This window comes from Castor canadensis, chromosome 5, assembly GCF_047511655.1.
Source record: "Castor canadensis chromosome 5, mCasCan1.hap1v2, whole genome shotgun sequence".
NCBI classification, from domain to species: domain Eukaryota; kingdom Metazoa; phylum Chordata; class Mammalia; order Rodentia; family Castoridae; genus Castor; species Castor canadensis.
In genome coordinates this window covers 127,302,812-127,329,270 of record NC_133390.1, presented here as the reverse complement: position 1 = coordinate 127,329,270, position 26,459 = coordinate 127,302,812, and the positions used below count along the sequence as shown (strand labels likewise).

Sequence of the window (26,459 nt, the reverse complement as noted above, 5' to 3'; positions counted from 1 at the left end):
AAGGCACCAGTCAGGCCCCATACACCCCTTTTTGCAATTCTAAAATCAGAAAGTGCTCTGGAAATAAAGTGTTTTACTTAAGCTATTTGGCAACAAAACCAGAACTAGGGGTCACAGGGACACTGTCTGTACCCTTGTTGACCATGCCGTTGCAGGTGGTGCTTTCTGTTGCTGCCCTCCTAGGACCAGGGGTATGGCAGGCAAAAAGGATCTTTCACACAGAGCAGCCAAGTCTTGCCCCTCTACCATCTCTTCCTAAATATGGAGGAAATGTAGTCTTGGGCTGATCCCTGAGGAATTCTTCCAGTTCCTTTATCTTAAAACTGGTGCAACAGGATCCTACATGCTGGGAACTGGGCTTATCTTGTATTTCCTATCTAAAGAAATATATGTGATTACCCCAGAGACCTTCTTTCTGAGACCTTCTCTGCCCTATCAGTAGTAGGGTTACTTGTCTATGTAACTAAAAAATATGGTGCCTCTACTGGAGAATTTATTGATAAACTCAATGAGCAAAAAATTGCCCAACTAGAAGAGCTGAAGCAAGCTTTCATCAAACAAATCCAGGATACAACTAAATTGGAGAAGTCACAGCAAGCACTGGTTCAGAAGTGCCACTACCTTTTTGATGTCTGGAGCAGTAACACTGCTATGGCCTTGGAGGTTACTTACCGGGGTGGGCTCATAGAGTCCATAAGGAGGTCAAGAATTGCCTGGACTATCCTGTCTCTGTGCAGGGTTATGATGTGTTAAAAGGAGCAAGAGCACGTGATAAACTGGGTAGAGAAGAAAGTGGTGCATCCCCTTGCAGCAGGAAAAGGAGACAACTGCCAAGCGCGCTGCGGATCTAAAGCTGCTTGTGTAGCCCTTCCAACTAAGACAGCCACAAACACTGAACTAAACGGAAACTAGTCTGAGACAGAATCTTTCTATATTGCTGTCTACTAAAATTACAGTCCACTTTTCTCAAAAAAGGAAAGTTCCCAGTTTCCCTTACTGAGAGAACCAAATCCGCTGACCAGTCAGGTGTCTCATCTTTACTCTGCATTGAGATGTTCAGTGACCACTTTTGGGTAGCCAGTTTGCTTTTATTAAAATTGGTTGCCTAGCTAAAGTTTTCCAAGTAATAGTTTAAATTTGTAATTAATTCTACCATATTGCAATAAAGTAACAATTGGGGGAAAAAAACTAGCAAAAACCTGAAACTGTAAAAAAAAAAGAGTATGTGTCCTGGAGCAGTGGCCCACACCTGTAAATCCCAGCACTTGGCCAAGAGGCCAGTTCTACTCAGATCTGTAAAGAATTTTTAAGCCCTTTGAGTAAGGCAATTCTGAAAGGGAAAGGTTGACACAAAGATAGTTTTTGCCCTGAACTGGGGCTCACCACAGATGCCATGCAGGCACAGAAACCAACTGTGACCATGAAATAGCATCCATAGTTCTGTTCACTTGAGGTTTTTGTCACAGCAGGATTCCCTCCTATTTTTGTTTTTCAGAAGAAAATCTTCCTGTACACCAAATGATCACTGCTTACCTAATAGTTCTGTGAAATGCTCCAAAACTATTAGTGCACACAGTGCTCATTTCCCAAGGCTGCCTCTAACTTCTTCCCACAACAGCCTTGTGGAAGACCAGCTTCCTCACTCCCCACTGGTCCTTCTCCCAGAAGCACACCCAGGATCTCTCCACAGCACATCGAGAAACATTTCTGAACATTTTTAAAGCACTGTTTCTCAAGCTGAATGCTAGTGCTTGGTGGAGCTGACTTGCTGATTTGATTTAAAAAACTTAATTTCCATTATTATTAAGAGTATGCAGATAAGTTCATCCTGGAATAAAACCCCTTTCTCCCCTAGACACTGACATGTTAGACCACCACCTTTCACCAGGCTTGACAGGGCCACAGACAAAATTCCCCAAGGAGCACTCCTAAACTGATGGCATAGCAACAAAGGAGTTTTCTGTGATTATAAAGTTATCCAAGGAGCTGAGCCTAGTTTTAGAAGAAAGCAGGGAAATGGCTCCATCCAGGCAAGACATAAAGGTAGGGGTAAAGATGGGAAGAGGCCCAGGAGCTGGGGTAGGAAAAGCGGCAAGTTAAAGATGTGCTTCATACACTGAGCTAGTCTAGTCTGTACAGGTTTAATAGTAACGTAAAAAGAAAAACTACTTCATCTTCAAAAGGGTAACCATGATGAATCAAAATGCTGTGGGGAGATCCACCTATAGGCCAAGGTGAAAAAAGAACACAGCTGCCTCTGTTGGCCCCTTTCCTTTACCGTGACTCTGACATCCCTTCTGCTCCAGACCTCATAGACCTGAAGCAGCCTGCTTCCTGCCCTTCTTGGCTCTGCAGCCCTGATCAACATCAGCCACACAGCTTGAAGCACACATGGGTGGCCATGCCCACTGCTCGGTGTCCCTCACATGTACTTCTTATTCCCATAGTAAAAGAGCATTTTCCCAATGGCAGTTGGGTGCCACCCACACTGTGTTTTGTGTGTCCTCCTGCAGCCACCGGGGTGGTGGCACACAGCTGGAATCCCCGCTGCTCAGGAGGTGTGGATAGAGTTCAAGCCATCCTGGGCAAAAGGAAGGAGACAAGTTCAAATACAAATGAAAAACAAAAAACGGCAGAGGACCAAGGTTCAAGAGGCTGCAAGTTCAGTCAGCAGTACTACAAAATAGAAATAAAAGAAAACTGAGGGGCACCTTAGAACATGCCACCTTGTTTTGAATTACTGCGTATCATGGGTTTTAGAAAACTGGTTTATTTAAATTTTGTTTAAAAATAGTTGGCCAAGTGCAAGGTCTTCAGCACTGGAAAAATAAATAAATAAAAAATACAGACAAGGACTAGGGATGAGATAGAGCTCAAGGAAGATGAGCTCAAACCCCAGAAAGAAAGGAGAGGAGAAGGGGAGGGGGGAGGAACGTCCATGCCCACAGATGAAGTGATGAAGGTGCCACAGTGATGAATAACTGATGCACTGTGTTTGGTGGGGGGAGAGGGAAAGCTATAATCAAGAAGACATGGAGAGGCGGTGAATGTGACCAAAATACATTCTCTGCATGTCTGGAAATCACAGTAAAACCCCCTTGAACAATTAATACACACTAACAATTTTTTTTAATAGAAAAAGGATATACAGCACAAATCCATTTGTGTGAAGGTAAAACCAAGCTGGAGGAGGGATAGAAGTCAGCACTCTTAGGGGCTTGCTCAGGAGTGTTAGCAGTGCTCTACTGCCTTGGTGGGAGGGGAGCTACACAGGTGGGTGCAATCAGCAAGCTCAAATTGTACACTTATTATACCCCAAAGCAGGACATCCAACAACAATGTAGGTGTTGATGGGGTGAAGCCTGGAGCCCAGCCTCAGCTGTGGCGCTCTTCCTACCTAATTTAACCTAATAAATACTTGTTGAGCCCATAAATGAGTTAACTTCAATGGCCCCACATAATTTACTTCTAATGGGTTGCTACCATTCTTTCCACAATGTTCCCATTAGGTATTATTTTCCTTTGCCCTCCATTATAAATATTATCTAAAAGTCTATCTCCCAAGAGGCAAGCATGGACTAACTCACTGGAGGTTTGGGGGGGGGGGGGCGGGGAAAAAGAGCCCTTAGTCAGATTTACAGTGCCATACAAAGCCCTATGAAATCATTAGTGTCCCAGCTGCCACCTGGCATGCATCTGACCTCTGATGTACTAATGCGTAGCCTTGCAGCTTCCAGCCACAAATAAGAGACTGCCTTCAACACTGAGACCACTGCCGACGGTAATCACAGATTTTCAACTAGACATGCAAGATTTTGAAGACAGTTTTCCCAGGTTGTGTTCTAGGCAAAAGTTGGAAGTGGCTGGGGGCTGACTTAGAAAAAAAAAAAAAAGGCCAGACTCTGTTGGTGGCTGTGTAAGTCCAACCCCATCTCTTCAACAGGGGACAACACTGTACACCTGAACTCCTTTCACTCCCTAAAGCAGTAAAGCAGGTTTCAACTGCCTGTGTAGTGGGGGTCATGGGGCTGGGGGGGGGGACACAAGACACAAGAGAAAGTACTCACTGCGTGGGGAAAACTGGCCAAGAGGAGGAGACTCAGCTAAGAATAAACTACTAACTAACAAGTTTCTTCTTAATATTTAAAAAGCCAGATTCTACTCTTAACAATGTAATAAAAATTTTTCTGGGACTGGAGGAGTGGCTCAAGTGGTAGAGTGCCTGCCTAGCAAACATGAGGCCCTCAGTTCAAACCCCAGTGCCACCAAAAAAAAAAAAAAAATCAGGAATTTTAGCCAACTCGGCCCACACTTAGCTACTCAGGAGGCAGAGATTAGGAGATTGCAGTTCGAAGCCACCCTGGGCAAATAGTTCATGAGACCATAATTTGAAAAACCCTTCACAAAAACGGGCTGGTGGAGTTACTCAAGGTGAAGGCCCCCAGTTCAAGCCCCAATATGGGGGGGGGGGATTCTGGCTACAAGAGTGGCTCAAGTAGCAGAGTGCCTACCTAGTAAGTAGGAAGCCCTGGGTTCAAACCCCATGCCCACAAAATAATATGTAGATACAAACTTTTTTAAAGTTCTTTTCTTTCTCCCCATTCTAGCAAGTTCTGTATCTTGTGCAGCTCCACCCATACATTAGTCAGTGGCATCTGCCCTGGTTAAGGTTGGTAAGAAAGGTCCAATCTTGGTCTTCCTGGGCCCCCAGGATTCCCAGGGGTCACATCCATTCAAACCATGCGTCCAACTGGAGGCTGAACAGGATTTATTACTGAAGGAACTTCATTTTAATCCAGAGTTGTTGGCAGCCAGAATTACTTAAACTAGGAAGGGGTCAATCCCGGGAAGGTGTAGATGATTTCACCCATGGCGTTCAGTTTGATTCTAGGAAGTGCCGTGCCCCCCAGCAGGGCAAGGGGTGTTGGGACTCAGGTAGGGGGCTGGGGTCTGTCTGTAAGGCAAGGGATTTATTGCCAAACCCCAAGCCTGGACTCTTCTGCCTCTGTCAAAAAGTGTATTACAGAACTGAGCTCCAGTGGTTCATATCTATATTCCTAGCTACCTACTCAGGAGGCCAAGATCAAGAGTATCACAGGTCAAAGCCCAAAAACCCATCACAAAAAGACTTGGCAGAGAGGCTCAAGCAAGCATGAGGCCCAGAGTTCAAACCCCAGTGCTACCAGAAAAAAAATTTTTTTAAATGGGGGGTGGGTGGGAGGGGGCCTTGCATCATGGAGCCCCTGCCTGTATAGCAAGTGCTGGGCCCTGAATTCAACCCTGAGATAGGCCTTTCTCAAACCTCACTCCAACAAGCTCAAGTGAGGCACCTCTTCAAACAGGCTGTATTTTCATCAACAGAACTTAGCTGTGGCCAGGCAACTGGCAGACCCAGGCTCAGCGGTAATGGAAGCCACCCCACTTGGGCCCTACAGAGAGTGAGGACGCCAAGCCTCTCCCGCTCCCACGCCCACACACATAGCCAAGGAAAACCTTCAAATGATGGGGGATACCAGGCCTGCTAAGGTGAGAAAAAGGCAAAACCAACTGAGCTGGGGAAACATCCAGGTGTATCAGTCATGTAACCCAAGGTTTCAAGAGAAAACAACGGACAATGGCCTTTAAATTGGTCTCTGGGTGGGCCCTGAAATTCCTGCCTTGCTGTTGATGAAAGTCACCTTTATTTTGGTGAGCACCTAACTCAGGAAAGGGGGAGATGTAAGGCAAGAGAAACATGTATTTGGCTCTACTGGACCCTTCAATTTGTGTGCCTTGAGTTCCTGGCCACTGTGGCTTTTCCTTAGTCCTTCCACCCTATACTTCCCACTGCAGCCTTCCCTAGAGACACTGGCTGGACACGGTGGACAGCTGTGGGGAGCTTCATGGCTCCCCTCCTAAGCCTCAACTTCACCTGTTTTAAAGGCAGCTCCTATAACTATTTTCTGCTAATTTTTATCTATTTACACCAAAATTAAGGCTTGGAGCTAAGAACCTTGGAAGATTTAAGGAAAAAAAAAAAAAAACAAGCTTAGTGATCTCGAATAGGCAGTTAGTCACTATAGGGAGGCCCACTGTACCTGTGTTCTCTAGGCATAATTATTAACAGCTTTCAAAAATGACCTAGTTTGGAAAACACACTGCATGCCACCCTGGAGAAAGAGGTATGTAAGAAAAAGGGGTAAATCAACAAAAATTACACGAGGCCCAATTCGCCTGAACTTCACCCACTGCCCATGAGATGCTGCAGTGCAGGCCCTCGGGGTGGAGAGGCAGATCAGAAATGGCTTCCTAGAGAGAATGGGACAGATGGAGGAGGGCAAAGGGAGTCAAAGGGAACAGCTTGAGCAAAGCAGCAGACAGTTCCTGGTCAAAGCGTAGGGGGAAAAGGGGCAAAATGGAGAGAATGGGGACCCAGGGCACACTTCTGAGCAGGGGGTTGCACAGAACTTCTTCTGGCAACCTTGAGGTGACAGAGCCTACTGTGACTGTTCCAGTCACCTGAACATGGAAGGGGATCGGGCGTGCTCTGGGGTGCTTACTAAGTTGGCTCTTGAGCTCCATTTCTGCCACATTCTTGTGGCTGTTGGTGAAGTGTTCATTTTAAGTGCACAAAATCCAAATGCTGATGGCAGGTCCAAAAGACAGGTTAAGTGGCAAATTAAGTTCTGTCTTCAAGGCAGGGTGAAACCAGCGGTGAGGCCACACTCAAAGGCCTTTTACCAGCATTCTGCAGGGCTAGTATCATTTGCCCACTGAAAAGAACGTTGAGCGATTCCATAAATAAGATTGGGAAAAGGTATACTAAATGATGACCTCTGACCCAACTTCCTCTGTGGGCCACAGTGCCTGCCCAGGAGGCCAGGCTGCCCTCCTCCCCTCCTCCACTCAGGAGGCAGCACAGCCCTCCACCACCACCCCAATCAGAGGCTGTATTATTTTAAACAGGATTCCTTACTACATCAGCTTGGTAATGCCATGCCTGTGCTCTCTGAGGTCACAATCTATCAGGAGCAACAACTGAGCTAGGCCAAGCAATTAACGTTCAGGGGAAAGACTGAGAAAACATAGGGCCTGGGGTGTAATTTTGGCCTACTTCCCAGAGGAGAGGAAGTCTGACTGCAGTCTGCAAGTGCAAACAGGGATGTGTAACGTAAAGGTCCCAAAAGGAGACTTTCCATCAGAAGAAAAGCAAGCTACCACCTTGCCTATCAACACCAGACAGTACAGACCTTGCTCAGGACAGCACCACAGGCAATCCTTTCTCTGGACTGTTGGTTTAGACAGCTAATTCAGAGGCAGCTAATTAACACCATCCCACAAGCAGGACTCCCTAAACTCCCACTTTAAATCATACTTCACCAAGGCCAGCCCTGAGCTGACTCCTCTTCCTCTCAGTCGGGGCCTCCCTGCTGTGTCCCCCATAAATGCTGTCCCTGGACCTGAACCTTCATTCTGGTATGAGCAGACCATCTTTTCTGAGGAACTTTTTCTTCATTTCCAAGCATGCCACCACCTTCCAGGCCTCCAAAAAGCTTGTCTTGTTTCCTGCAGTCGCTCCCTGCACAGATGACAGAGCCTTTTAACAGGTCAAAGATCAGGGCACCATTCTTCTCCTTAAATCCCACTGGTAGATCCCATTCCGCTCCTGCAGTCCATACTCACACAGAGTGTGACCAGCCATCCTTCCTGTTCGTCTACCAGAGGCTGTGCTTGTTACCACCTCCACCACCTACATGGCCTGCTGTCTCTTTGGCAAGCTCCACTCTTGCTTCCTCAGGGACTGTCCTCACTGCTACCCATGGTACAGGTCCACCTCACTTCCATTCCCTTCTTTGTTGTGGAGACTGTTGTTCAAAAGTGTGTTCTGGATTGTTTCCTCCTCCACAGCACTTTTCGCTCCTCAAGTAAACCTTGCTCACTACAATGTCTGCACTGCAAAGGTTGAGACTTTGTCTGGTTCATTGCTTCAATCCCAGCATCTAACTGTCTGGCAACATCACTGAATAATAAATACTTCAACAAACAGAATGAAGGAAATGAGATTTATACTCGTAGTCTGTTTGGCGGGGGGCGGGGGGGGGGGGTGTCACACTGTATCCCACCAGAGTAAAATTGGAGCAGAAAAGGGGCACTGTGCCCTTGCACTATCAGTGGTGGTGAGTTGAGCTCTGGGCACCTGTTGGGTCTTGTGTGTACCTGCTGATGAGATGGGGGTGATGAGATACACTCCCTTCCAAGAACAAAAACAAAGATCAGGGCAAAGGGGAGAAGAGACGGACTTGGTTCGTGGTCCACAGTTTGCAGATCTAAAACTGTGAATAAAGGGCTAGACAGAAGTGTGGTTTAAGAGATAGATAGAGTACCTGCCTAGCAAGTTCAGAGCCTTAAGTTTAAGGCACCCTTCCATTGGGGGGGGGGGAGAGAAAGAAAAAAAATGAGAATTTCGAGTAACAATTTAGGCTGTTAGGGAAATTCAGACTCAACACAGGAGGTGGTATCTAGGTGAACTTATGGACTTTTCCTAGAAAAGTCACTTCCAGTCCAGAAAAGATGGCTGTGTTTTTTGTTTTGTTTTGTTTTTTATTTCCTTTGCCCTTTAATCTGGGATGGCCTTTTATAGTCTGCCTTGTGCTGGGGAAACTCTCAGAGCCCAGCAACTTTGCCTGAGAAGCCCAAGCCATAGGAAATCCCACAGCCCTAACAGACTTGGGGGGGAGTGCAGTGGAGAAACCTCTCAGGCCTTCTAGAAAGCTGACCAGCACTGCCCCCAGATGACTACAGCCCTAACCAGGAAGTAGAGCAGAAGACTCACTGGGTGGACATTCTACGGAATTATACGGAAACTGTTCATCTGTTAAAGAACATAACACACTTTGGGCAGCGCTAGAGCTAGGGGTTAGCTATCTTCAACCAGAAAATGTCTTCTTTGCTCTTTGACTGGAGCCTAGAAAATGAATAGGACACTCCAGGTCCCTTCCTACCTCTGCCCACAGACTGGTCAGGCAGAAGTCATAAGCAGCCAAAGGAAAATTCAGGTTCTGAAAACCCAAGAGGTTATTACATCCTCTCAGAACTTCAACAGCCTAAACAATGTCTAGAAGCATCTCTCTACAAAAATGTTAAAATAAGAATGTAAATACTTGGGCAGTTTCTATGGAGCCAACACCAGATGTGACAAGACTGTAGTCCAGTACAGCTGTAATTTTTTTTTTTGGTGGTGATGATGGAACTTGAACCCAGGACCCCACCCTCCATGCTAGTAGGTAAGAACTCTACCACTGGGCACACTGAGCATGCTTCCAGTCCCTAGAGCTATACCCATCACCATTACAAAACTGGGGTTTAACCCAGGGCCTTGAGCACTCTATCACTGAGCTATACCCCCCAGTTTATCTATAATTATGAGACAGTTATCAGTATAAACAAATGAAAAATCAAGTTGAAAAAAAAAATTTTTTTAAGACAGAGTATCTCTAAATTGCCCAGACTGGAGGCTGGAATGGAACTCAAGATCCTCCTGCCTCCTCCCTAGTAGCTGGGATTACAGGGATACACCATTCATGCCAGCTGTAATCTCTTTTTTTTTTTTTATCACTGGCTTGCTATAATCTCAGTAAAATCTTAACCTCACCCAGTTGTGGTGGTGCAGGCCTGTGACAGTAGCACTTGGGAGGCAAGAGGATCTGGTATCACCAGGTCAGCCTGGTCTAGCATGGCTAGACTGCCTCTGTTAACCTCAGTATCTTCTCAGGAAAAAGAAAAGGCATCCTTTTCTAGAGTAAACATGAACCCTTACAAACCAGAAGACAGATCTAGGTATGTTCAAGCTATCTGGCTAGGAATTAAGCACGTCATTAAAAATATGGGTGATTCATGGCACCATATTTGAGATTAGAGGCCGTCAATAGGAGACTAATTTAAAAATCATTACATTAATTGACTAATGGACAATAATTTTAAAAAATGAGAGCTGGTGGAGTGGCTCAAGTGGTAGAGCACCTGCTTAGTAAGCCTAAGGCCCCGGGCATAAACCCCAGTACCACCCGCCCCAAAAAGAGATGCTCTGGGCCCATGGAGTAAACGCCAAGATACGTTATTACTATGGAAAAAATATGGAGCAGACTAATGTATATAGTATGCTACTATTTGTGACCAAACCTTCAGTGAGCGACACTTGCTTGCATGTCAGAATACAATTATGTATTTTTACCCAAATGGGTGCTTATGTAGTTGTTTAGAACTCTGATCTTAAGTGAGGAGCAGAGGGATGGCTTTTAAAACAAAACATAAAAGTGGAATGGTAAACACCAAATTGTTAATAGGACAACTAGCAGTTTAATTTCATTGTAAATTTTCACAGGGTGTAACACAGAGAGTGTAAATAAAGCATAGCGGGTCCAGAGTTTCGTGTACTGAAGCTTTACCAGGCCAGCAGTCTTAATACTGGCAAATATTTCTGCAAGTACTTACTCTAGGATCAAGCCCTAAAGTATGTGTGTTTGAACATACAAACTTGTTTAATCCTAATCAGCACTCTACGGAATGCTGTTATCTCAAAAAACCCTTCACAAAAATAGGGCTGGTGGAGTTGGCTCAAGGGAAAGGCCCTGAGTTCAAGGGCCAGTGGAAGGGAGGAAGGAAGACAGACCTGGGGCATGGACGGTTGAATTTGCACCCCCACACACACACACACACAATGCAGAAACCACTATGCTTTGTGGCCTCTACTTACAGTTAACTGTACTCCTCCCACCCCTGAAAATCTCACCTCCACAAAGCTTCCTCTACCCAGTCAGAACTTTGCAATCCTGTGGCAGAGGCATGTCTACAGCCACCCACCATTTCTACAACAATCCAATTGCTTTCTTTTTCATGACTTCCAATCTCCACAACCCTCAACAGCTCCCCATTGCCTACTGGTCAAGAATAAGTGGGTATAACAGACCTGATACTAACAGCAGACTTCCACAGCTCCCTACATGCACTTGGAAGAGTGAAATCTCTAGCCAAGTATCTTCCTTGTTTCTAAGTCCTCACGCCTCTTTAAGGCCCTGCTCTCTTATCACATTGCATTTACAGAACTACTCATCTTGGCTCCCCATATCTCCAAGTTCTCCACAACCCCTCTGAGGCACATGTATGTGGAAAAGTATCTCCCGACCACCATCTTCCCTCTGGTCAGAGAGGACGCAGTCCTCACTGTCCTCCTCCAGGAAGTACCCCTAAGGGGATCCAAATTAAGCCGTGACACACTCCCAGTCCCAATTTCATTTGCAGCCTACAATCCAAAAGGTTCCAAGAGATTCCCTTCAGAGAATCTGTGTTCGATTTAAGGCAAGGCAGAGGGCCAATGATAAAATAGCCAAGATGGCAGCTGGTCCATACAGAGCCTTTGTTCCTGCAGCTCCCTAGGGCACAGGAAGTGAACGGAAAATTCCTTCCTGGCCCTCCCCTAAGTAAAAGCTGTGCTGAAGCCCAGATGGAAAAAGTGGCATGCCTTTCTTTTTCTCCCTCTTGCAATTTTAATACTCTTCCAACCCCTATTTTGCCACCCTGAAATTATTAAGTTCCAAATAAAGTTTTCTATGAGTAATGTCATAAGGAGCTAATAAGCTTAGAGAACCATCTCTTCCCTCTCAGAGAAAAAGGTCTGACCAACTAAAAAACCAAACTGGATATGTGGCCAACTGATTCCAATTCCAAGATTTTCCTTGTGGACAGCCATTCATCAATTGCGTTCAGTTCCATTACCAACTGTATTCAGTTATTTTACTAACTGTAGCATGAAACTCAAAACTCACTATCTACTTAGTTATGTTCTTTAAAAGTGGGAAAGAAATTGAGAAACACCACCCCCCCCAGAAACACCAAAAAAATTTTAAATTGCATAAACTGAGCTCATGAAATTATTAGTCACATGTTGGGAAAGAGCACTTTCAAAAATACCTGTTCAACTACATGAATCTAAAAAGCTTCTGCATAGCAAAGGAAACAGTCACTAGAATGGGAGAAAATCATTGCCAGATATACATCTGACAAGGGATTAATAATCAGAATTTATAGGGAGCTAAAAAAAACTGAACTCCCAAAGAGTCAGTGACCCAATAAAGAAATGGGCAAATGAACTGAACAGAAATTTTTCAGGGAAGAAGTCCAAATGGCCCAAAAAACACATGAAGGAATGCTCAACATCCCTGGCCATAAAGGAAATATAAATCAAAACCACATTAAGATTCTACCTTACTTCTGTTAGAAATAGCTATCATTAAGAATATAAACAACAAATGTTGGCGAGGACTGGGGGGAGGAGGAGGTCCCTTATACAATGTTAGTAGGAATATAAATCATACAACCACTATGGAAAACCGTATGAAGCTTCCTCAAAAAACTAAAAACAAGCCAGGTGCTGGTGGCTCATACCTATAATCCTAGCTGCTCAGGAGGGAGAGATCAAGAGGACTGCAGTTCGAGGCCAACCTAGGTTAATAGTTCAAGAGACTAGATCTTGAAAAAACCCAACACAAACAAGAGCTGGTGAAGCGGCTCAAGTGGTAGAGCCCTGCCTAGCAAGCGTGAGGCCATGAGTTCAAACCCCAGTACCACTACCACCACTACGCCACAAAAAAAAAAAAAAAAAGACAAAGGCCGCGTGTTTTCTCTCATGTGGAAGGAAGATAGATCCAAAATAAACACATGCAAGCACAAGTATGATCATGTATGAATACACACAGAGAGTGTGCTTCCAATAGTGGGAATGACTGAGGAGACTACAAGGAGGAGGGAGAAGGAAAGAAAGTAAAAGAGTAACATTGAAATACATCCTATCTGTATAGGAGGCAGGCACAATGAATGAAAGCTGTTGAACAATAAAGAATAGGACAGAGAGAGTAATGAAAAGTAATAGAGGTTAGACTCATTAAAGTACAATAAACTCACAGGTGAAATACCACGGCAAACCCCGTGAACAATGCACATGCACTGGAACAGTGAAGGACAGGAACGTAGAACAGGTCCTGTTAAGGAGGTAAAAGAGGGTGAATGCGCTCAATGTACTTTTATGTAATAACACTAAGCCTGTCACTTTAAACTGGGCGGGGGGGGAGAAGAAGAGGGAGGTGATGGTGGGGATGAACCTAACCAAGAGACGTGGTACCACTGTACACCCAAGATGTGCTAATAAAAATGTTTCAAAAAATAAAAAAAAAGTAAGACAAGTCCGAAAAAACGCAGGAAGGTAGAAAGGCTTATTTAAAGCGTATAAGCAGCTTTACTAGGAAAATGAAAATGACAATATGCTAACTTGAACAGTAAGGTCTGAAATTTTCCAAAGGCTTGTTCTTCAACATTATTAAGGATTAACTTTTGTATTTAAACAATTAGCAGCAGCACCGCCACCCACATATTAGGGTTTCTAACCAGAATAGGGGGAGAATACACACTTGGGATTTGACCACTGCAACATGTATGTTAGGGGCGAAGCACAAGGTCCCATGAAGCAGGCAGATGGGCCAGGGAATGGTTCCCCTATACTCCCCAGCTAGAGTAAGTAGTTCACACACACTCTTCCCTGGCAGGGTCTGCTTCCCAACCTGCACTCAGTATTGCATCTTAAAACACATTTTTTTAAATCCACAGAACTAGTCCACACAAGCTGGTTTTTCTCAGGTTAGAGTTGATGGTTGTCTTACAGTTGCTGCAAAGGGAATCCAGAATTAAGCAGGACAGAGAATGATTCCAGTCATCACAAATGACTAAGGTATTTTTTTAGGACAATTTCCACTTCTGGCAGACCCATTCTGGACCTATTTAAAAGAAGTCATGGTCAATACACATAAGATCCCTTGGAAATGCTCTGACATCAGTGCTCTACAAATATATACATAGGTTAAACCCAAAATGCCTTGCAAAAATCTTTTGGAAAACAATTTTCCTCTTAGCTTTTTACCCTCCATAATGCTCGCACAAAAACCCTGATTTCCTAATGAATGATGCAAATTTCCCTTCTAATCCCATCCCACTAGCAAAACCTCAGAACTATCAACACCTTTGAAAACACATGGAAACAGTGAGGCTGGGGGGCTTGTCACTGCGGGCCTCGGGGCCACAGGAGCTAGTGTTGAATTCTGAAATCATCCAAGTCAAATGGGGTTTTGTTCTACTTTCAAAACACAAAACAGATCTATCCCAAGAACATCGTGAGCCACAAAAGCTTTCCAGCTAGATGAGAGCTGCCTTCTATCTGTGGGCATAACTCACAACAATTCCAGAGCCAGACAACACCTCAATCGTGAGCACAATATGAATGTGCCCTTTAATCTGGTAAGAAGCTACACAAGTGCCATATTCTCAAAGGGTCACTGACCACTAAGTCAGATGATGAGCCCAGGAGTTTCGGGCTAACCTAGGCAACACAGGAGACCTGTAAAGATTTCCTAGACCTGCAGGTCTTCTCCAGGCTCCTTCCTCTACCTGTTTAAAATTTAGTTCTAGTTGACGTACATGCTAAACTTCCTGGAAGAGAGAGTGCCTTAGGATGTACAGGCCCTAGGCTCAATCCCTAACACTAAAAAATAAAACTAAATCCTGGAGGGAAATTGCAGTGCCAGGCCTACACACTAACGCAAACAAAAGGATGCACTCTATACAGTTTGCCGTGAAAGGAATGGAGGTTAAACCAGCAGGAAAGGGAATGCCCAGCAGCCCTGTGGGATCTGGCTCCTTCTGACTATCCGCAGCTTCCAAATTTATGTCACAGTTAAGCCCCCTTAAGTCTCCTGTCACCTAGCTGAAAGGCCCACCCAATATCAAATTTTCCCATTTGAATAGTGTAAAACAGTATCTTAATTTCTCATCCACCCAGCAGGGCCAGGGGCAAAAATGAAAGATTACATTTAAATACTGCCTGGGGCCAAAGGAAAGCAACCACAGGCCCTTTGCCTGTGGGACAAAGCTCAAATGAATTTGAGCTTGATTCATCAAAAAATGAACATGTAAAAAAGGAACTTTTATGTCTTTTCATTTAATGAGATGGTCTGGCAGTTTCCCAGATTTGTGTCTTTGGTTCAATAGAAAAAGTCCATAGTAGTATGTGACCACTTGATGCGGGGTCTGGGTTTCTCCAGGGTCCCTTTGCCAAATGCAGGAGGGAATTAGAGGCTTGCTGCTGCCAAGAGTGGAGCAAACGGGCAAGTCAACACTCCTACAGGTTCAGTCGTGTTGAGTATGCTCGCACAGGAATTGGGGTCCCAGGAGGCTAATATCTCCTCCATTACTGGAGGTAGCAGGTACAGTGCCCGCCTTCTGGTGTACTTGGGTCTGAGGACTTGAGCAAGTGGCTAAGTCAGCCAGCACCAGGTTGCATGGTTAAACAACAAATAAAGAGACTGTTGGTTAAACTGAAGAGTTCATTTGGGAACCACAAACCTTGACGGGCAATCGCTTGGACACTGAGCCACGTATTTTCCTTAAGTATGCATTTTTCCCACAAAATTCTGCTGAGAACTGAGCTGAGACAAATATGAAGGGGTTTATTTAATGGCATACTGTACTGGAGATCTGAAGACCTGCAGCAGATATAAATTCCAAGTCTTAATGTTTTAAAAGACTGTGAAATTATCAAAAGGCACAAGAATCAAGTTTTAATATACTGTATGATGGGTAGACGAGGCTGTCCACTACATTATTTCTTTCTTTGGATTCTCAGGCATGGTTTGGCAGTCCAAAAATTCTGTAATATTAACAAATTCAATAAAACCTAGGTATATGGGGAAAAAAAGAAGCAATTTTTAGTTATATGAAATGCTGAAGAGGGCAAATACTCAGCAAAACCTGTCCTTGTTTTTCTACCCCTGCCCTACCCCAACAGTGGCATCCTCATGACTCAACCACATGCCCTGGGGCAACAGCGAGGCCAGCTGACTTCTGGAGACAAGATAAGAGTTTGCAAACCCGACCTTGCACAGCTCCTCTGGCAGGATTCCTCAGCCTGCAGAACCAAGAGTGCAGGGAGAAGTGTACCCTAGCCTGGGGTGCACAGCTGTGGAACACACCCTGCACTGCATTGCACTGCGTGGACAGTGTATCACACAGGTATGGCCTGCCATCATGCCTAGTCAACAAGTAAGGAATCCAGGACAAAGAGAGCTCCAGCTCGCAGGAGGTCACAGTGCCAAGTAGCTTGTACAAAGTGCTTTCAAACATGTAACTTCTTAAAATGTGTCCTACCTCAACTATAAAAAAAGAAAAGAAAAAAAAAGTTCCATATTAAGAGTGGCTAAGCCAAGATGCTGAGGCCAAAGTGGAAGGGAGCAGGCCCCAGGCAAACCTCTCCAGTTGTCGGTACATTCACCAGTTCAGGAGGAAGGGGCTGCACTCACAACAGGTTAGATGTGTACACAGAACAGCTATCACATTTAAAACTTGCAGCTATATTATGAAGAACAGCATGGCGGTCCCACCAAAACAAATCTAAATATAGGGGCTAAGTGTGGCTCAAGTTGTAGAGTGCCTGCTTTTCAGTATTGCACCTCCTCCCCCCTACCAAAAAATTTAAGACCAAAACAAGACAAATATTTCTCTTGTATGCAGAATATAGCAATAGCAGGGTCATTGGGGGGTAGGACCCCAATTGGAAGGGTGAAAGGAGTGAAAGGAGAGGGTGATGTGGGGGGGAGAGACAATTATGACTGAAGTATTTTATATACAAGTATGAAAATAGAATAATGAACTTGGGAGCCTGAGATCAGGAAGATCCCAGTTCAAGGAAAGCCCAGGCAATACTTCCAGACTCCCATCTCCAAAATAACCACAGCAAAATCACCGGGAGGCAGGGTCTAGTGCCCACTTTGCAAGTGTGAAGCCCTGAGTTCAAACCCCAGTCTCAACTAAAATAAAACTCATTAAAAATTATTTTTAAATGGGTGAGGGGAAATGAGTATTAATATATGCTAATTACAAAAAAAAGAAGCCAACCTGGACAACGTAACACCCCATCTCAAAAAACAGATAAAAGGTTGTAACTTAAAATTTTTAAAAACTAGTAAATATATAAATGCACTATCTAATGAGCCAGTCTCCATCTCCATTTTTTAAATTGTGGGGAAAAAAATAAAATTCTGGAGGCACAAGTCATGTGGCCTGTAATCTTGTGCAATGACTGCTGAGTTGCTTAGGGCCCGCAATGTTAGGGAAGGTTTGTACCTGTGAGGAACCCAAGTCCAAGACTCCCTGCAAACCTCATAGTGGAGAAGCAGATGGAAGGACTGCCCAGCAAGGCTGACACAAGACTGCCCCCAGTGTGGCAGCAGGAGCTGCCCAGTCAGGTCAGGGACACTGGGACATCTAGGAGGTTTTAGGTAGGGCAGTCAGAAGCTAAATTCTCTCCTATCCTCTTTGCTCTGGGCTCCTGGTCTGTGCAGAGCATTAGTGGATCCAGCTCTGGATCAAAAGCACCTGCATCTCCTCCCTGGTATCTAACTGGGAGGAGAAAAGGCAGCCTGGACTTGGATTGGGGAAAGCTCAACACTCCATTCAGCTTTGTCTTAAAATCACCCTCCACAAAACAGGCCCAGCTGGACCACTTGGGGAGAAGGCCTGGGCCTCTTTGGTGGTGCTGCAATCATTCACATGATTCAGCAGAGAGCCACCCCTCCTCTCTCACAAGCTGCTTGACTGTCCTAAGACCCTCCTGCAATTTTCCAGTACCCCCCAGGACTTAAACAGGCACAAGCTCTACAGACATGTACCTGGAAGGACTCCACTTGTACAACAGAAACGTCAACTGGAGAAGAAACCAGAACCAGAGTCTTACACCAAGGCCTTTGTGCACAGCCTCACCTCACAGCAGGACAAGGGTTCCCAGAGGGGCCCAGAAGCACCTAACCTGTTCAGGGCTGCCTTTGTCTGGTGAAAGACAGAATACTATGAGAAAGGGCTGCAGGAATGATTCACTCAAATTCAGGCCAAAAACTTATTGTCATTCACCTGTCAGAACTGACTTTTCACTCCACCCTGGAACTCTGGAAGTGTGCAGGGACTTCTTAGAACTGTAATGCCTTCGTTGACCCTTTCCAAAGGTGGTTCAGAAGAGGAGCTGGCTATATATAGGTTGAATGAATATTCTAGATATGTAATATCTCAAAGACAATGAAGAAATACCAAAATAATTTAAAACTTCATTATTTGCAAGGGCTGCTAAAACCCCAGAGCATCTGAGGATAAACAGATCATAATTTAAAATCAAACAATTTATAACTGGCAACTGGGTAAAATGCCAACCCCAAAACAAAGCAGTGTACCCAGTCTCTGGTGTGACCTGAAGTCCCCCACAAGGGGCAACATTTGTGCCTCTTTTTTTCCCCCCCAGGGAGGCAGTAGCCAGGATAAATAGAGACCCTATCTCAAAAAAAAAAAAAACCATCGCAAAAAAAGGGCTGATGGAGTGGCTCCAGGTGTAGGCTGTGAGATCAAACCCCAGTCCCACCAAAAAAAGAATCCCGAGATGCCTTGGAGCCACGGGCACAGTGACTCACACCTGTAATCCCAATCCCAGCTCCTTGGGAGACACACATTGGGATGGTGGTTTGAGGTCAACCCAGGCAAAAGTTAGTGAGACACCATTTCAACAAGTAAGCCAGGTGTGGTGGTGTGTGACTATTAACCCTAGCTACTCCAGAGGCATCCGTAAAAGAAAAAAGATGCAACCAAGCCCTTCCCCAGCTTTAGAGAATCAAAATCTTATTGAGGTGGGAGCCCCAGGGCTAACAGTCATTGTCGTCACAGAGCAGAAGACCACACAAAGTAACCAAGAATGAAATAAACCAGGGGCAAGCATGAGGCAGGTAGCACCACCAAAATGCTTTCTGCAAAAACACTGAAAGAAAATACTTCTGCTCTAATGGTGAATGACTTTCTTTTATTTTCTTTCACATTCAGGTATCTTGAGTCCTTAACCAGAGAAAACAGAGTATCCGGAGTTACATGCATAACATGAAATCCAGTGGGATTCATGGAGCCCCTCCACAGAGTGGAAATGGGCAGACAGGGGTCACATTAGCTCACTGCGCTCCTCACCTATGTCCCTTGGGGTTATCAGGGTTAGAGCTTCTCCTAGGCTGGACTGGAATAGAAAACCCACCAGTTAACCAGCTAAGCACCACCCAGGCATTAAGCCAGCTTCCCAGGGAGGATTAAACATAGTTAATTAAAGCCCTGTGAAGGCAGGAGAATTAGTTGGCAGAGAAAAGGGGAGACCTGTTAGCAGGGGAGATGATGCCTTCTCAGAGCTCCTGTGCCACTAATCAAAACTCCATGCCTGGGGCAAAACCCGGCCACCCACTCCATTTTGACAGATCCCAGTATCCCTTACTCTAAGGTCAGTCAGTAAATCTCCCAAGACCTGAGCAACCAGGTTTTTCTCAAAAATTAGGCTTACTGGGCTGGTGACATAGCCCAGTGGTAGAACGCTTGCCTAACATGCACAGGCTGAACGGGTTAGTTAGATTCCAGCACTTCAAAAAAAAAAGAGAGCGAGAGAGAAAGAGAGCATGAGAGCAAGAAGAGAGTTACTGGGTAATTACTGCCACGTGAACCAAAGGAAAGGACAAGGGAGTATCCTCAGAGATACAAAATCCACTGGGATCCATTCTGAAGACCAGATATAATGGACTAGAAGCAGCAGGAAGCAGCGGGCCCTCTTGGAGGGTGGAGTCCCATCCCACCTGTATTTACCAGCAGACACAGGACCTAACAAATTGAGTCAAACCCTGTACACCAGCAGCCCCTGCCTCCCCACGGCGCTCTAGCTGGAGGGGGCTCTAGCCATCACCCTGATAATCCTACAAAGCTTCCCACCTCATCCCTCTAATTACAGAAAACCAAAGGTATCACCATCAGAAGCACTTATTAAGCACCTAACTCCTTGGAATCCAAGCAAAGATTCACAGGAGCCTGGCCCTTCCCAGGGAGAGGGTCATTTATGACCATTAAGGCCAGGTTAAGGCAGGCTTCCAGAGGCCCATGAAAGTCCCAGGGAAGGAAGCAGGGATTAACCACTTCCTCCCACCTCTCAAGAAGGGATCTGAAGTTGTACCAAATTGCACATTTTGGAGGGGGGAGGGGGGGAGACCACGACAACATGGATCAGAAATGCCTACACCTGGCTAGGGCCTCAGCAAAGGGACATGGCTAACTGGGGTTTCTGAAATTGCTTTGGTTTTTACATAGGAGAGTTTAGCAGTCCTCACTGCCCCCAGCTTCTGAGGCCCACTAGCAAGTCCCCTGACCCATCCCGTGGCCTAGACTTTGTCCAAGAAGGGAGCACAGCACACAGGAGGAGTGTTTTCACCAAGTGCTGTGATAGGTCAGTGGTCCAATTCTTTGATATTCCCATCGGTCAGATGTGCTGGATCAAAAACTCCCGACCCTGGTGGCTCACACCTGTAATCCTAGCTACTCGGGAGACAGAGAGGAGGATCCAGAGACCCTATCTCGAAAAACCCAATCACAAAAAAGTGGCCTGGTGGAGAGGCTCAAGGTGAAGGCCCTGAGTTCAAGCCCTAGTACAGCAAAAAAAACTTTTATGGGCCATGCAAGCTTTGGGCTGTGAGTTCAAACTCCAACACCGCAAAAAGAAGGAAAAAACAAACAGAAAAACCTGGGCAACGTACAGCCCCTCAAATTTCATTCTATTTTAACTGAACTTTATTTCAGCAATTTTTACTCGTTATCTAAGCAGCTTATGGAGAAAATCAATTACAAACAGTCAGTCACTTCGAAGCCAGTCTGTTATCTCGAAAATACCCAACACAAGAAAGAGCTGGTGAAGTGACTCCAGTGTTAGAGCACCTGCCTAACAATGGTGAAGCCCTGAGTTCAAATCCCAGCACTACCACCAAAAAAAAAAAACAGAATTAAATTTGAGTCAAAAAGGACAAAGTCGGCTGATGGAGTGACTCAAGTCGCACAGTGCCTGTCTAGAGTATGAGGCCCTGAGTTCAAACCGCAGTGTGCCCCACCCCCCCACACACACACACAGACAAAGTTGCTGGGGAAGTAGCTTAGTGGTAGAGTGTTCCCTAGCCATGTGCAAAGCCCTGGGTTTCATTCCCAGCCCTGCAAAAAAAAAAAATAATCTAAAAATCTTGGGCTGGAGGTGTGCCTAACAAATGCACCTAACAAGTACAAAGTCCTGAGTTCAAACTCCAGTACTGCCAAAAAATAAATAAATAAAATAAAAAAATCTTTGGTGGGAGGGGAGGTCTCTAGCACTTACAAGCTGCATGGTAGTCAAAGCAAAATGAACAGTAGGGCTCAAGTGGTAGACTGCCTTCCTAGCAAGGACGGGGCCCTGAGTTCAAACCTCAGCACCACCAAAATGAACAACACTACACATCTGTCATTATCAAGCCATCAGTTTTCTGAAGAGTCATGATCCACCCTCCCTACCCTCCACCCCTGCAGTGAATCTACTCTGTGAATTTCCCTCCTGGGCAGACCCAGAAACAGGCCCTGTTGAAACCATACAAGAACAATCTTTTTTTTATGCTGGAGAAAAGAAGGTAGACACAAGGTGCCCAGAAGTGAGTAAGGGTGCTCCTGGTGTAAAATCTAGAAACCCCAGAACTACAATCTGTTTTATTGCCCCAGAACCTAGAGACAGGAATGGTAGATCTTTAAGAAACTATCCTCATCAACAGAGACCTCTAGGGTGGTACTAGGACCACTACGGGGTAGTTAGCAGCAATGAGGCCAGGGTGTTGGGGGAGCACCCTGGGTGACATCCAAAGAGCCTTGGCATCCAGGGTTTCTCCTTTGCCAGGGCCTACAGGGATGGGGGTCAGAAAACCCCTGGTCTCATATAGTGTCACTGAAACACTCCCGTCACAAGAACTCCGCAACAAAATTTGTGGAACCAAATGCAGAGTCGTGTTATCTCGTGGAGGACTTTCCCCACCATCTGAAAGCTTTAAAATACAATGCCAGAGCAAAGCAAGATGGCCATATAAAGTACAAGATGCCGTGCAAACTTTAAATTTCAGACAATTTCTACTGTTAAGTAAATATTACATAAGATATAATCATACTAAACTTATTCACTATTTATTTGCAATTCCAATTCAGCTTTTGTGGGGAAGGGGCTAAGTTTGACAACCCTAGTCAGGAGGCTCCCTGATAAGCTCTGGGTTCCAAATTAGGTGAAGTCAAACACCTTGAAAAGGGAAACCCAGTGTTAAGGAAGTCTTCACTGGCAGAGAAAGCCATATGAGGCCAGATGAGTGTAGTTGTAAACTGATTAACCAATCTTTTATTTAAAAACAAGAGAAAGAAAGAAAGCACCTTGCAGGACAGTCACAGCCAGGCACACTCCTCTCTCACCACACTGGCCCTGGGAACTCCCTAGGCAAAGGGCTTCAATGGTTGCTGGCCACTCAGGCCTGGCTATCAACATTCCAGGAGAAAGCGCCATTCCTGCCCTGGAGAGGGAATAAAGAGCCAGGGGAGGAGTTTTTGCTGCCCCAACCATGTGAATTGGGACTGTTGTGCAAATAAAACCAGGCAGGAAAAAGCAACCCCAGCAAGAGGCATTAGGAAGCCCCCACACCTCTGGGTCCTGGCAGAGGAATGAGAAGACCCAAGGGAAGACTCCAGAGTAGATATCAGAGCCCAACACAATCTGGAGTCACAAAAAGTGAGGAAGCAAGTTCAGGAGAGGCAGGGGCCTAAACCTCTGGGTTTAATCATTAATTTGGAGGGTCTTCTTTGTATTCATGCTCTGCACAAGCTTTAGGGTAACCAACTGCCTCCCTTCAAAGCACTGAAGGTGAGGTTTCTGGGCTGTTTAAACAAGGGCTTTGAACCACAGAAGGAGATTTCAGGGAGACTGATTCCCAACAAAAAGGGCCTTTGGAAGGGAGGGAAAGGGATAGGGCTGGGAAGAGAAGGCCCCATTCTCTCCCTCTGGCTAATGACACACTAGGAAAATCTTCAGGCCTCTTGAAAGGGACATTCAGAGGCTGAAAGGGGCTTTCAGAGGCTGGTAGGAAAAAGTATGGAGGCAAACTTACACATCCTGGGGTTCTCTCCTGCTCTGAGAGTAGAGGGGGCAGGTTTTAAGTAGAGCCAGTCTGAATTCAAACTCCAAACACTGGCTAAACATGTGCTGTGTGCTTTGCAGATGTCGCCAATGAAGCCTGCAACAAAGTGCTTCCCAGGTTTCCAAGCGCCTGGCTCCTCAAAGGCTTCCATATCTTTCCTTTGGGACCACCACTTGTAGCTCCTCTTCCTTGTGCCAGGGTGCCACACCACACAACCAGTTCCCTATTCAATCCATTTCCCAGTAGACTCAGTTCCTGCTGGAATGCATGTGAGGAAAGAGTAAGAAATGAAGCCAGGAGCAGTGCCTCAAGCCTATAATCCTAGCTACTCAAGAGGTAGCGATCAAGAGGATCACAGTTCAAAGCCAGCCCAGGCAAACAGTTTATGAGATCCATCACAAAAAAGGGCTGGTAGAGTGGCTCAAGGTGTAGGTCCTGAGTTCAAGCCACAATACTGCAAAAGAAAAAAAAAGGAGTAAGAGACCTACTGAACCCTGCTGTAAAGAATCTGGGAGTCCCATGCCCTCACTGGGAGGACCATGTCACTTCCCTTAGGACCTCATGATCCTGTGGAAAGCAGTTCTAAATGTCATGTTCAACAGCTGGCCCATGGCCAGGAGCTGTCCCACACCCCCAGAAGAAATGTCCTCTGCAAAACTAACTCCTTTTTAAGAAGCTCAAACCCCAACATTTTTCTGAAGGGAAGACTGTTCAGGAATGGAAACTACCTATTTGTCATGGGCAATTGGCCGTACAGGCCTAAAAAGCCATGAATTTTCTGAGTGGAGCTCAACTAGCCTCTAACAGTCTTCCCTCCAAGGACAAGAGCTGCACTCAGAAACTGGCATTCAGCATGCCCCACTTCAGTGCTTGATTTTGTTTTTTAAATAAGCATCTAGTATGTAATCAAAAATAATTTATTACTTTTACAAAAGATGTACATCATTAACCAGGGTATCAAAAAACCCAGTAGTTCTATGTCCCTTGCTAGTGATGCAAAGGTCCCCAAGAAGGCAAGCTCTGCTCTATTTCTTTGTGTCTTCAAACACCCGGAGAGAGCCGGGCACATGGCAGATGCTCAGTGAAAAGTGTGTTGATTGAATGGAATTCACTTCCACATTTTCCAAGCAATCCTTGAGGAATTTGCCTCCCAGCAGGCATCTGCTCCCTGGAAAACAATGTGGCCTGACCATTCGCATTGTGGCCCCAACAGCAAATGTTTATAAAGAAAGAAAGAGAGCTAGAATCTGGGCCTCTTCAGAGGCTAACTGCCTTACAAGATTTTAGGGACTTTTACAGCTAGCCCCCATCAGAAATGAGCCAGGATACCAGGCCTTGCAATTTCCCATCGTTAGAGACCCCTCCACTCCACAGCTCTCTCCGACCTTCTTCGAGAAAGGGGAGTGGTCTGTATTTTCACACAGATATAAGCTCATCAAAATGCATTTTATAACTTTCCTACCTAAATGAATGTATTTTATTCCTACCTAAATTATACCTCAATAAAAATGATAGAAATGAGTAAGTGGGACTCTACTGTTTGTCACACAAGGAAAGACGTGCCAGGTCCATAACTAGATTAGAAATACAAACCAAGCTGGGCGTGGTAATGCACCAGAGGGGGAGGCAAGAACATCATTAATTCAAGATCAGACCTTTGTGGACACAGATCCTGAACCTAAAAGAAATAAAAACCAAGTTGCAGAACTGAGGCAAGCTAAGGTTAAGTTCAGAACTCTTAAAACATATGACTTAATATAGTATTTCAGGTTGAACAGTCTTCTTTCTCAAGCCTCCTTTTCAACTGCAAATACGTGCAGATTATTCACACCCTGGCTCAGGGACAACTCAAACCACCCTCACCCAAGCCCAGGGACCACCCATGCCCCTCCCCACTCATCAATTATTGGTGGTTATGAATCACCAGGTTTTTCCCTTCCCATAGGCTAGGGTAAGGTTTTTTGGGGTTGTTTTTTGCAGTACTGGGGTTTGAACTTAAGGCCACTCTTCCAGCCCCTTTTTGTGTTGGGTATTTCCTAAATAGGGTCTTAAGAACTATTTGCCTGGGCTAGCTTCAAGCCATGCATGATGCTCCAGCTCTCTGCCTCTTGAGTAGCTAGGATTACAGGCAATGAGGATAAGTTTTAAAAGCACCTGGGAAGAGAAAAACACTCTCTGCTTCAGCCTCATACCTGGCCCATCATATGGCTGTCTGTAGCTTTTTCCATAACTTTGAATAAGCTCCATTACCTCTCTTACCACATCCATGTGTCCTGCCTGGGGAAAAAAAGTGAAAACCCTGAGATCAAATCCCAGTCCACCAAGAAAAAGGTATACACTAAGTTATAATTGGGGGAGCTGCAGACCACTACACACAGTACTCAGTGTTGATCCAAAATGCCAACAAACTGATTTCTTTCCAAACCCTAGAAATTGGCCAGGGAACTTCAGGGAGGAAACCCAAATGGCCAATAAACACATGAAAAGCTACACCCACCTCCTAGTAATCACGGAAGTACAAGGTACAAACACAGGCCAAGCCACTTATCTCCCAGGAGAATTGATGGCAATGGGGTGGGCAGAGGTGGGAGGAAATGTGGCTGGAAGACAAAGTGCTGGATCTATTAACATTTCAAATGTGCCTCTCCAGGGTCCCAGAACCTCCCTCGCCGTGGAGGAACAAGGCCAAGGAGCCACTAGCAATGGCCAAATGTATAGACCCCCTGAGCCAGGAGAGGGTAAAATAAATGCTAGTAAGGATCAGCAAAGTCAGTACAGGATGGACAGCACTGCGTATTTCAGACTATCTCCATATGCTGTGTATGTAAAATGGCTGTTGCATGGAAATAAAGTTTTTTAAATCAAAATGTACAGGGCTGGAGGTATGGTTCAAGTGTGGAGTGCCTGCATAGTAAATGTGAGGTCCTGAGTTCAAATCCCAAACCACCAAAAGACTACAGATAATCTAAAGAAACACATTTGTGTATTACCTGTATAATTAAATCTATGTTAGAATGAACCAGTTCAATCTATTCCCTGGGAATAAAGGTTAACCCTGAGAAAAAACTGCTTCCCTTTCATCCAGCAACTGCAAGCTGAGGATGGTGAAGGACAAGGGAATGAAAAGGTTACAAAACTGTTTTTCCTTGCTCCAGTTTAGCCCTAATGGTATTTATGAAAGTAGTTGTTTTGTTTTTTGCTGTGGCAGGGATGGAACCTAGAGCACAGGAATGCTAGGCAAGAGCTCTGGCACTGAGCTACACTACACCCCAGCATTACAAAAACAGTTAGCTTTTTTGGTTTTTGGAGGTACTAAGATTTGGTCTCAGGGCCTCACACTTGTCCTCCCACACGTCAGTCCAGCAA

The 26,459-nt window shown here is 45.2% G+C and overlaps 1 protein-coding gene and 1 pseudogene across 1 annotated transcript in view; one reads left to right on the top strand and one right to left on the bottom strand.

Moving 5' to 3' along the window:
• Window positions 1–26,459, bottom strand: part of Trim71 (tripartite motif containing 71) — a 62,635-nt gene that overhangs the window by 23,040 nt on the left and 13,136 nt on the right. The window lies entirely within an intron of this gene.
• Window positions 144–865, top strand: LOC109685499 (ATP synthase peripheral stalk subunit b, mitochondrial pseudogene; annotated as a pseudogene).